This window comes from Symsagittifera roscoffensis, chromosome 6 (assembly GCF_963678635.1).
Source record: "Symsagittifera roscoffensis chromosome 6, txSymRosc1.1, whole genome shotgun sequence".
Classification (NCBI taxonomy): domain Eukaryota; kingdom Metazoa; phylum Xenacoelomorpha; order Acoela; family Convolutidae; genus Symsagittifera; species Symsagittifera roscoffensis.
Genome location: NC_087067.1, coordinates 970,259 through 983,949, shown reverse-complemented (window position 1 = coordinate 983,949; position 13,691 = coordinate 970,259). Strand labels below are relative to the sequence as shown.

At 37.2% G+C, this 13,691-nt stretch overlaps 1 protein-coding gene across 4 annotated transcripts in view; it reads left to right on the top strand.

The window, feature by feature from the left end:
• LOC134848435 (putative uncharacterized protein DDB_G0293878) overlaps window positions 1-13,691 on the top strand; it is a 69,413-nt gene that overhangs the window by 15,572 nt on the left and 40,150 nt on the right. For 2 of the 4 annotated variants that reach the window (XM_063865891.1, XM_063865881.1), the window contains exon 1: window positions 1,460-2,504. The exons of the other annotated variants lie outside the window; for them this stretch is intronic. The gene's annotated coding sequence lies outside the window, so the exon portion shown is untranslated. Of the gene's footprint in view, window positions 1-1,459; window positions 2,505-13,691 lie in introns of those variants that run through there. 4 annotated transcript variants of the gene reach the window in all.

Sequence of the window (13,691 nt, the reverse complement as noted above, 5' to 3'; positions counted from 1 at the left end):
TAGTTCTTTCTCACTTTTCTAGAGTTTTCGGAGAACTGAAAGCAAACGGTTTTTGCGCAAATAGATTGAAACGAACTTATTTTTCAGATAACTGTTTTGCCCTTATCTTTAATGTTTGGCACCCAAGGTTGAAAAATTAGAAAAACAACCATTTTTCACTCGTTTGTAATTCCAAACATTTACCACTGCCTAAAAAATGTCCGCAGGAAATTGTTTCTCGAAAGATTCGAGAGTTTTCTCATGATATAATCAGTGTCTTGTTGAATTCATGTATTATCAGTTTTTGTTATAATTTTCTCTAAGTTTTATTAGAAAACTTCATTTTTCTTTGTAGCTTCAATCAATACCAAAAATCGATTTACAGCTAAAATTAGGTTGCAAAATAATAAAATTAATTAAAGCAATCAAGCAAAAAAAAATTCTAAAAAACTGTATTACAGCAATCGGAGCTATGATTTCTGTAATGAAGCTATACATTTGATAATTCTCAATGCCTGGCAAAATTTGATTCCCTAACAATGTTCTTATGCAGTTTTTGGGTTTGTGGCGTCAAGTTTGAAGTCTGATTTTGGTTTATTTTTTTATTTCAATTTTGTTGCAATCAACCGCTTTAAGAAGGGAAGGGAATGTTTTTGGTGTAAGATAGATGTTTTTAGGCTATTAAGAGAAAGTGTCGAGAAAACTGGTCAGACTTTTTTTTTTGCTTTTGAGACTTAAATTAAGCAAGTCATCGAGTGATTCGTATTTAACATGATTGCCTACTTCATTTCTATTTTAACTTAAAAAACTTCTTCAATTTATTCTTAAATCATACCATAGTTTGCGGATATGATATTTTTGGACAATTTTTGATTGGAACATTTTGTGTGCTATTCTTGAACAGCTACTCGTACGATTATAACAACAATCCAACATCTGAATATGTAAAAGCCAGCCGTATTTGACTTGTTGTATCTCTTATGTTATTTTTCATATCTTTCAGACAATTTCTGGTGGGAATGGCAAGGAAATATGGCTAACTTTTTTTATTAATTAAACTAAGAAGAAAATAGGATATAGTAAATTTGGGTATGTTGATGATAATCCTGTTTGCCTTCCATACTCAACGTCATATACCAAAAATGGTATACTTAAAACAATCATTATGGTGTTTCTGTTCTGCTAACGTTCTTTTTTTTTGAATTTTTTTATTCTATCTTTTTGTTGCTTTCACTACGCCACCCCTTGTCCCCAAAAAATAAAGAAGAAACATGATCAACTTCAGCAATGTGGTGGCGCTAGAGTAGCGTCTTCATTGTATTGCTTTATTTTATTACCACCATACTGACGGTATCTGATTTGCCTAATTCCAATAGAATGCCTCCCCCCTCCCCCCCCCCCTCCCCCTCCTCCAGCACCCTCTCTTTTTCAATTCAATACTCGCTCGCTCTATTGGCAATCTTTAGTCGCTTTTCCTTCAATTACACCACCTTTCAGCTAACAGTTCATTTACACTTTTTAAAGCTGCTTTTTAACCATTTTCCACATTTTGTAAATGTCTTTTTTTCCTGTTTTTCCCGCCAGATTCAATTGCCTTTCCCACTTTTAGCTGACGCTACTTTTTCTTATTCTCATTCGATTACGCTCTATGAAGTCCAACAACAAATTGATAGTTAAAAATAGCCGAACAGAGCGTATAAAGATACTCAATTTGCAAGCAAGAATGGGGCACGGAAAAGGTACCTAACTATTTATTTTTGCTTGCTCTTACTTCTTTTCCCATTTTTCCCAACTGGTTGACGAGCTGATTTATTACTTGGCTATTAACAGCAGCTACATCAAAATTCTCAACTGCAAATCTCAACCCCCGCACTGTTAAAAAATTTACGCAATAAATTGCCCTTTTCAATCTATTACGTAATATTTAAGCGCACTGCTGCTCGCGCGTGCCGACACAACTTATCCGCCGCAATTTGACTTAAGTTAACTTGTGCTGACTTATCATAACTGCTTCCAGGTTGTGAAATGGAGTTAGTATACTTTTCCATTAGCCTCTATTTCACAAAAATGGGAACTCAAGTTGAAAAAATAGACAATAAACAGGGAAAATAACTTAAAAGCTCATTTCCTTACTTTCTATCCCCCAACTTGCATTTTATATACACTTTTAACATCGCTATTCGTCCTTTCAATCAAAGCTTCTTTTTGATTATATGTAAATTGTAAGAGTGAAAAACTGGCTCATAATATACTCACAATTGATTAATCATATGAATCGCATTTTTCATACTTTCTAAATCAATTTTCACTACTTTAGTTTGCACGAACAAAAAATATCTCTGGTTCGATTCGCTTTTATCCAGAATTAAAAAACAGTAATTTAATCTCTGTTTTCTAATAAATTTATAATAAAGTACCTTCAAGTTTTTGTTACTTTAAATTTCATTCATATTTACTGATCAGGCTAGGAGTTTCTGCAAACAAGCAGCTTCATCATTCTTTGTGGAAACAAACAATGTCATAAGGTTAGTTATTTGATTTGATTGTAAAATTTGCAGGCGCTCACTTATTTAAAACTTTAAATAGGATTTCAAAAAATTAATCTTCGAATAAAGGTCCCCTACTCAATTTTTGGAGAAAATAAAAAATCACTCGTGTTCAGGTGGTCGAGTTATGTATCAACCACATGACTCGATCGTTGTCGTTGTACTTTCTCGATTTCCTTTGTCGACTTCGTATGAATCGAAAAATGCCAGCTGTCGACTTTGAGCGTCGCAAAATATTCGCAGTGGACCATTTGAACAAATTTCTTGAATCTCGTCTGATTGACATCTAGGTTGCTGTGTTTTTGTTTTTCATGCTCTTTGGCTAAAGTGAACAACTGATTCAGGTCAATTAGTCTTTAATAAAGTTTTTCTAAAATTTTTTCTTGATTATTTTTTATGACATAAAGCTCTTTGTTTGTTCGTCTATCAAAACGCAGGATAATCGGTTTTGGCTTTTGGCTGATAACTAAGTTAAACGGCCTGACATTAACCTACCGCGTAGCGGGAATGCTTCATTTAATTGTAAGGAATTTCCTGAACTTTTGGTTTTATGGTAAGTTATTGTGTTCAGTTCATTCAAAACGTGACAAGACCTCTAACGGGCCGTGATTTTTTTATTGGTTGCAACATGGTGTCGACAAACATAAGTATCGATCCTGATCAATTCTCTTTTATGGACCCTGTTTGACTCATGTAGCGACCCAGGTCGACTTACATATCGAATCTGGTCGGCTCATTTATCGACCCTGGTCGACTCATGTATTGGCACCTGATCGACTTTGTATAAACCCTGGTCGACTCATTTATCGACACTTGGTTGACTTATGTTTCGATCTTGGTCGACTCATGTATTGGCACCTGATCGACTTTGTATAAACCCTGGTCGACTCATTTATCGACACTTGGTTGACTTATGTTTCGATCTTGGTCGACTCATGTATTGGCACCTGATCGACTTTGTATAAACCCTGGTCGACTCATTTATCGACACTTGGTTGACTTATGTTTCGATCTTGGTCGACTCATGTATTGGCACCTGATCGACTTTGTATAAACCCTGGTCGACTCATTTATCGACACTTGGTTGACTTATGTTTCGATCTTGGTCGACTCATGTATTGGCACCTGATCGACTTTGTATAAACCCTGGTCGACTCATTTATCGACACTTGGTTGACTTATGTTTCGATCTTGGTCGACTCATGTATTGGCACCTGATCGACTTTGTATAAACCCTGGTCGACTAATTTATCGACACTTGGTTGACTTATGTTTCGATCTTGGTCGACTCATGTATTGGCACCTGATCGACTTTGTATAAACCCTGGTCGACTCATTTATCGACACTTGGTTGACTTATGTTTCGATCTTGGTCGACTCATGTATTGGCACCTGATCGACTTTGTATAAACCCTGGTCGACTCATTTATCGACACTTGGTTGACCTTTGTTTCGATCTTGGTCGACTCATGTATTGGCACCTGATCGACTTTGTATAAACCCTGGTCGACTCATTTATCGACACTTGGTTGACTTATGTTTCGATCTTGGTCGACTCATGTATTGGCACCTGATCGACTTTGTATAAACCCTGGTCGACTCATTTATCGACACTTGGTTGACTTATGTTTCGATCTTAATCGACTCATGTATTGGCACCTGATCGACTTTGTATAAACCCTGGTCGACTCATTTATCGACACTTGGTTGACTTATGTTTCGATCTTGGTCGACTCATGTATTGGCACCTGATCGACTTTGTATAAACCCTGGTCGACTCATTTATCGACACTTGGTTGACTTATGTTTCGATCTTGGTCGACTCATGTATTGGCACCTGATCGACTTTGTATAAACCCTGGTCGACTCATTTATCGACACTTGGTTGACTTATGTTTCGATCTTGGTCGACTCATGTATTGGCACCTGATCGGCTTTGTATAAAATCTGGTCGACTCATTTATCGACACTTGGGTGACTTATGTTTCGATCTTGGTCGACTCATGTATTGGCACCTGATCGACTTTGTATAAACCCTGGTCGACTCATTTATCGACACTTGGTTGACTTATGTTTCGATCTTGGTCGACTCATGTATTGGCACCTGATCGACTTTGTATAAACCCTGGTCGACTCATTTATCGACACTTGGGTGACTTATGTTTCGATCTTGGTCGACTCATGTATTGGCACCTGATCGACTTTGTATAAACCCTGGTCGACTCATTTATCGACACTTGGTTGACTTATGTTTCGATCTTGGTCAACTCATGTATTGGCCCCTGATCGACTTTGTATAAACCCTGGTCGACTCATTTATCGACACTTGGTTGACTTATGTTTCGATCTTGGTCGACTCATGTATTGGCACCTGATCGACTTTGTATAAACCCTGGTCGACTCATTTATCGACACTTGGTTGACTTATGTTTCGATCTTGGTCGACTCATGTATTGGCACCTGATCGACTTTGTATAAACCCTGGTCGACTCATTTATCGACACTTGGTTGACTTATGTTTCGATCTTGGTCGACTCATGTTTTGGCACCTGATCGACTTTGTATAAACCCTGGTCGACTAATTTATCGACACTTGGTTGACTTATGTTTCGATCTTGGTCGACTCATGTATTGGCACCTGATCGACTTTGTATAAACCCTGGTCGACTCATTTATCGACAGTTGGTTGACTTATGTTTCGATCTTGGTCGACTCATGTATTGGCACCTGATCGACTTTGTATAAACCCTGGTCGACTCATTTATCGACACTTGGTTGACTTATGTTTCGATCTTGGTCGACTCATGTATTGGCACGTGATCGACTTTGTATAAACCCTGGTCGACTCATTTATCGACACTTGGTTGACTTATGTTTCGATCTTGGTCGACTCATGTATTGGCACCTGATCGAATTTGTATAAACCCTGGTCGACTCATTTATCGACACTTGGTTGACTTATGTTTCGATCTTGGTCGACTCATGTATTGGCACCTGATCGACTTTGTATAAACCCTGGTCGACTCATTTATCGACACTTGGTTGACTTATGATTCGATCTTGGTCGACTCATGTATTGGCACCTGATCGACTTTGTATAAACCCTGGTCGACTCATTTATCGACACTTGGTTGACTTATGTTTCGATCTTGGTCGACTCATGTATTGGCACCTGATCGACTTTGTATAAACCCTGGTCGACTCATTTATCGACACTTGGTTGACTTATGATTCGATCTTGGTCGACTCATGTATTGGCACCTGATCGACTTTGTATAAACCCTGGTCGACTCATTTATCGACACTTGGTTGACTTATGTTTCGATCTTGGTCGACTCATGTATTGGCACCTGATCGACTTTGTATAAACCCTGGTCGACTCATTTATCGACACTTGGTTGACTTATGTTTCGATCTTAATCGACTCATGTATTGGCACCTGATCGACTTTGTATAAACCCTGGTCGACTCATTTATCGACACTTGGTTGACTTATGTTTCGATCTTGGTCGACTCATGTATTGGCCCCTGATCGACTTTGTATAAACCCTGGTCGACTCATTTATCGACACTTGGTTGACTTATGTTTCGATCTTGGTCGACTCATGTATTGGCACCTGATCGACTTTGTATAAACCCTGGTCGACTCATTTATCGACACTTGGTTGACTTATGTTTCGATCTTGGTCGACTCATGTATTGGCACGTGATCGACTTTGTATAAACCCTGGTCGACTCATTTATCGACACTTGGTTGACTTATGTTTCGATCTTGATCGACTCATGTATTGGCACCTGATCGAATTTGTATAAACCCTGGTCGACTCATTTATCGACACTTGGTTGACTTATGTTTCGATCTTGGTCGACTCATGTATTGGCACCTGATCGACTTTGTATAAACCCTGGTCGACTCATTTATCGACACTTGGTTGACTTATGTTTCGATCTTGGTCGACTCATGTATTGGCACCTGATCGACTTTGTATAAACCCTGGTCGACTCATTTATCGACACTTGGTTGACTTATGTTTCGATCTTGGTCGACTCATGTATTGGCACGTGATCGACTTTGTATAAACCCTGGTCGACTCATTTATCGACACTTGGTTGACTTATGTTTCGATCTTGATCGACTCATGTATTGGCACCTGATCGAATTTGTATAAACCCTGGTCGACTCATTTATCGACACTTGGTTGACTTATGTTTCGATCTTGGTCGACTCATGTATTGGCACCTGATCGACTTTGTATAAACCCTGGTCGACTCATTTATCGACACTTGGTTGACTTATGTTTCGATCTTGGTCGACTCATGTATTGGCACCTGATCGACTTTGTATAAACCCTGGTCGACTCATTTATCGACACTTGGTTGACTTATGTTTCGATCTTAATCGACTCATGTATTGGCACCTGATCGACTTTGTATAAACCCTGGTCGACTCATTTATCGACACTTGGTTGACTTATGTTTCGATCTTGGTCGACTCATGTATTGGCACCTGATCGACTTTGTATAAACCCTGGTCGACTCATTTCTCGACACTTGGTTGACTTATGTTTCGATCTTGGTCGTCTCATGTATTGGCAGCTGATCGATTTTGTATAAACCCTGTTCGACTCATTTATCGACACTTGGTTGACTTATGTTTCCATCTTGGTCGACTCATGTATTGGCACCTGATCGACTTTGTATAAACCCTGGTCGACTCATTTATCGACACTTGGTTGACTTATGTTTCGATCTTGGTCGACTCATGTATTGGCACCTGATCGACTTTGTATAAACCCTGGTCGACTCATTTATCGACACTTGGTTGACTTATGTTTCGATCTTGGTCGACTCATGTATTGGCACCTGATCGACTTTGTATAAACCATGGTCGACTCATTTATCGACACTTGGTTGACTTATGTTTCGATCTTGGTCGACTCATGTATTGGCACCTGATCGACTTTGTATAAACCCTGGTCGACTCATTTATCGACACTTGGTTGACTTATGTTTCGATCTTGGTCGACTCATGTATTGGCCCCTGATCGACTTTGTATAAACCCTGGTCGACTCATTTATCGACACTTGGTTGACTTATGTTTCGATCTTGGTCGACTCATGTATTGGCACCTGATCGACTTTGTATAAACCCTGGTCGACTCATTTATCGACACTTGGTTGACTTATGTTTCGATCTTAATCGACTCATGTATTGGCACCTGATCGACTTTGAATAAACCCTGGTCGACTCATTTATCGACACTTGGTTGACTTATGTTTCGATCTTGGTCGACTCATGTATTGGCACCTGATCGACTTTGTATAAACCCTGGTCGACTCATTTATCGACACTTGGTTGACTTATGTTTCGATCTTGGTCGACTCATGTATTGGCACCTGATCGACTTTGTATAAACCCTGGTCGACTCATTTACCGACACTTGGTTGACTTATGTTTCGATCTTGGTCGACTCATGTATTGGCACCTGATCGACTTTGTATAAACCCTGGTCGACTCATTTATCGACACTTGGTTGACTTATGTTTCGATCTTGGTCGACTCATGTATTGGCACGTGATCGACTTTGTATAAACCTTGGTCGACTCATTTATCGACACTTGGTTGACTTATGTTTCGATCTTGGTCGACTCATGTATTGGCACCTGATCGAATTTGTTAAACCCTGGTCGACTCATTTATCGACACTTGGTTGACTTATGTTTCGATCTTGGTCGACTCATGTATTGGCACCTGATCGACTTTGTATAAACCCTGGTCGACTCATTTATCGACACTTGGTTGACTTATGTTTCGATCTTGGTCGACTCATGTATTCGCACCTGATCTAATTTGTATAAACCCTGATCGACTCATTTATCGACACTTGGTTGACTTATGTTTCGATCTTAATCGACTCATGTATTGGCACCTGATCGACTTTGTATAAACCCTGGTCGACTCATTTATCGACACTTGGTTGACTTATGTTTCGATCTTGGTCGACTCATGTATTGGCACCTGATCGACTTTGTATAAACCCTGGTCGACTCATTTATCAACACTTGGTTGTCTTATGTTTCGATCTTGGTCGACTCATGTATTGGCACCTGATCGACTTTGTATAAACCCTGGTCGACTCATTTATCGACACTTGGTTGACTTATGTTTCGATCTTGGTCGACTCATGTATTGGCACCTGATCGACTTTGTATAAACCCTGGTCGACTCATTTATCGACACTTGGTTGACTTATGTTTCGATCTTGGTCGACTCATGTATTGGCAGCTGATCGACTTTGTATAAACCCTGTTCGACTCATTTATCGACACTTGGTTGACTTATGTTTCCATCTTGGTCGACTCATGTATTGGCACCTGATCGACTTTGTATAAACCCTGGTCGACTCATTTATCAACACTTGGTTGACTTATGTTTCGATCTTGGTCGACTCATGTATTGGCACCTGATCGACTTTGTATAAACCCTGGTCGACTCATTTATCGACACTTGGTTGACTTATGTTTCGATCTTGGTCGACTCATGTATTGGCACCTGATCGACTTTGTATAAACCCTGGTCGACTCATTTATCGACTCTTGGTTGACTTATGTTCCGATCTTGGTCGACTCATGTATTGGCACCTGATCGACTTTGTATAAACCCTGGTCGACTCATTTATCGACACTTGGTTGACTTATGTTTCGATCTTGGTCGACTCATGTATTGGCACCTGATCGACTTTGTATAAACCCTGGTCGACTCATTTATCGACCCTAGTTGACTCATGTATCAAACCCTGATCATTTCATATATCGGTACCTGGTCTTCTCATGTATCGACCTTGGTCGACTCATGTGTCGAGTCTGCTCCACCAAAACCACATCGATACATAAGTCGCTCGCTTGAACGCGAGGACGATTATTTACTCAAAATCTTAACAAAAGTGGCCACGTTTATGCTTTTTTTTATTTATTTTTATAGACGATGTCGGGACATTCTATCATTATCCTTTTTAACTTTGACCATTCCATCTTAACTGCTTCTTTCTCGTCCTTAAATCAAATTTAAATAAAAAGAGTTGGTCGTTGTGCCAAAAACATAGATGTTTGAGACCATATTCATTAAAAAAAGTAAATATATAATTTTATCACTTTCTTCATCAAATAAATGTCGGTTTTAGTGCGTGGTATAAATTGAGAACTATGCAGCCGCGTAGAAACTTAGTGAATTAGACATAACCGACAGCATTTGTTTCTAAAAACAAGAAACAAAGAGCGGCAAACAAGAAACAAAATAACTCAAAATCATTTCAAAAAATTCTTCTAAGTCGTTTTTGATCAAAAACTTAAATTTTATTGGAAAAACTAAATTGCCAAGTAAGAACTAAATTGTAAATTCTAAATTATCAAAAGCATTCAATATTTTTTTTGTAGTAAAAATAATTTCATTTAGCCAAAAAAACCAAAATAAATGTATATTTTTTATAACGATCGTTACTCGATCGCTTTGCTCGCTCAAAATTGAAATAAAAATCAAAACCTTAAAACTTCTTAAATTTAATTTTTTTTGTCGTTCACAACTGAAAGGGCATTTATAACGTATATCAATCTACCGTATTGGACGGTTACTTGTGGTACCTGCTTTGTGGAAACAAAATTAAAACACACCGGAATGCGAAGTTCCTCCCCATTTTCAATGGTCGGAACAAAATGCATGTTATTCCAAAATTTCCCATATTAAAAAGTAGTTCAATTGCAGTCACATTGAGGGAAAAAGTTTGGCAGCCAAACGGCTATGCCTTGGAAAGTAAGGGAATCGATTTGACAAACTTTGCACCACAAGTAATTGGTATCAAATTCATCGTGCAATAAGTTAAGATTTCAAATGTATGATAAAACGGCGTAAACTAAAAATGAATATAAAATAGGACAAGACTGCTCGTATCAGGGCGAATCCCTGAATGTTCCGACTGCTTTTGAAGGTTTATGGAGCAGCAGTAATAACATAAAAACATTATACGAAATAAAATAAAATGAAAAAAATTTTTCCTAAAATTTGAAATTTTTTATGAAAATCGTCTCCCCACACGCGATATAAAGTACAAAAAGATAGTTTTCGTTCCTTGTAACACATCAATTATGGCAAATAAGCTTCGTTCAACCAATTTGGAACGATTTATAAGACGGATTAAATCTCCGCTTACGCGTTAGTAGCGCGAATTGTATCGCGCGTTATTTGTCCCAAATTGGTCAAAATGGCCAAAATGGCAATCTTTAAACGCTCATAACTTTACAAAAAATGATCACAGGTGAAGTATCTTTTCAAATTTAAGCTCAGGACAACAATACCTTTTGAATGATATCAAAAAAATTCCGTCAAAAATGGCTAGTTAAAAAGTCGAAATTTGTCAGAAGAAAAAAAAAACCCACCCCGAGCACAAATATTCCGTTAATTTTGTATCGAAAGTCGGAACAATAATTTGGAATACGTTAGATGGTGCCGGTCTACGAATCTACAACTTTGAACACAGTACAAAAATATACAACTTTGAACACAGTACTAGCCTCAAGTTAATTTTTTTCTTCAAGTCAAAGAGAGAAACTGGCATGAAAAGTCATTTGTTTAAATTTTTCAAAAAGTTCATAACAAATATGTCAAGCTTTTTTTATAATTTCGAATAATTCAAACAGGCAATTATTACAATAAAAATTTATAGGGCAATTTTTCCCCCTTTTAACGATAATGTTTTGGCGAAACATAAAACATAAGAACATAAATCAGGGTCGAATAGTCTATGAATGGAAACTAAATTTTTTTGAAATTCCTGACATCGGGTCATTAAATGTTTTTCAAAGATAAAAACTCTCAATAGAGAAAGAAATGCGATCCGTTTTTCTCTCAGATCAAAAACCTTAGGGGAAAAACGAAAAACGACAAAATGGAAAGAAGGAAAAAGTAGAATGAAAAATTATTACAATAAAAATTTATTGCAATTATTACAATAAAAATTTATAGGGCAATTTTTCCCCCTTTTAACGATAATGTTTTGGCGAAACATAAAAACATAAGAACAAAAATCAGGGTCGAATAGTCTATGAATGGAAACTAAATTTTTTTGAAATTCCTGACATCGGGTCATTACATGTTTTTCAAAGATAAAAACTCTCAATAGAGAAAGAAATGCGATCCGTTTTTCTCTCAGATCGAAAACCTTAGGGGAAAAACGAAAAACGACAAAATGGAAAGAAGGAAAAAGTAGAATGAAAAAAGGAACAAAATAAAAAAATTCAGAAAAAAAAATCAACTAAAATCACATCGTTTCTATTTTCAGACCGTTTTTGTTGATCAAAGTTAAGTTTTTTGAAAAAATTGGGGTTGTAAAAAATTTTAAATTAAATTTGGTGGAAGTCAAGTGTAAAACTTTGAAGTCAAAATATCTGCACAACGCGTGTTTGAACTACAAATAATCTAAATTGTTTGAAACTAAGTCAGTTAGTTTTGAACTGTTTTTTTTTTCATTTTTAGCAAGTTCGTTATCTCTATTTTAATTGGGATAGATTTCAGAAACTTTCTCAAACATTTTAGAAGCTTTTGTTCACAACTTGTACCACTGGAGTTAACCATGCTCTTAGCCTGGGCCGACTTATGTTTCAATTTTGAAAATCAAGCAACTGCAGTTTTCAGACTGAAATGCGCGGTCGAGAAACAATTTTAAGCCGAGCACAAAATCGGAGCATACTCCATTTTGGTCAAGAGAGTCGAGGCATAAGTCAAACACAGTCGAAATCTATCTGATTTTGGTTAGGAAAGCTTAAACATAAGTCGAGCCCAATCGAAACATACTCAACCATCTGATTATTTTAATTAAATTTTAACTTGGAAACAGCGCAAAAAACTTGCTCAGAAAAATTGACACCAGTGATAGTCATTTGAGGAGGTTTGCATACCGCAAAACTAAAAGTTTAAAAGGGGATCCTTTAATTTTTTGAGACCAAAGACTCCTGCGGTGAGAAAAAATAAGTTCTACCAAATTTTCCTCAAGTATCAATTTTTAGTTCAACAGTTTCAGACTATGTTTTTTTTTTGAAAAAAAACTAAAAGCGAAATGGAATTCTTATTGTTTTTTTTCAGTTCAATCTTTTTTTTTTCAGTTCAAGCATCATCACAAAAAATCAATTGAAAAGCATACATTATAAATTTGTGCCAATTTAATCTGTTATTTGATGGTCGAAAAAGTCGCAAAAGTCGATACATACCCGTTTTTGGTTGAGAAAGTTGAACCATAACTATGCGGAGTCGAACAAATAAATTCTTTGAAAATATCGATCGAGACAATCGAGAAAATCAAAAAGTATCTTATTTTGATCCAGAAAATCGAATATATCTAAACTGGGTCGAACAAAGTCAAAAACATTTTTTTGTTGGGTCGAGAAAGTCGAAACACAAAATTTTCGTCGGGAAAATTGAAACATAACTAAACTTGCTTGAGAATTTTGAAACATGCCGAAATTTGTTCTAGGCGGTTGAAACAAGAATCAAGCACCAAAACAAAAAATCGTTTTCGTCTAATGACGCATTTTTGTTTTGTATTTGTGCCTCAATGGAGAAACTCTGGTCATTCACAAAGTTAAGGCATGTGTTTTTGTGTAACGAAACTTTCTTACCGTAAGATTTGGTCATAAGATGATCAATCGTAAAGTATGATTGAAATATGAACTTATGTACACTCAAACTATGAAAAATGGAACTAACCTGCTTCTACCGTTCAAAAATTTGACCTTTTGCCAACTTAAATTTTTTGTTGTTGCTTCAGGACATCAATTAGGCTCAGTAGCGTGCCGAGGAAGAGAGGTTGACCGCTCCCTCGCCCATTTTCCTCAATTCTGGTTGCCAAAGTTTTCCAAAGGGCGTCCCTTTGGTATAATTTTACAATATGCATTTTTGGATAACCAACCTCAAAAATTTACTGAAGGAGCATTTGGCGCCAATATAGTTATATTTGAGGGAGGAGCGCGCGCCAAAAAACGCAATTTTTTGGTCAAGTTTTTAAAAAAGTACTCAGAACGTTATTTTTAGCCTGTTTTTCTACACAAAAATTTGACTCTGGCACAAAAAAAATTAAAAAAGTAAGGTCCAAATAGTAGGTTGGAGAGATCAACTGCCCA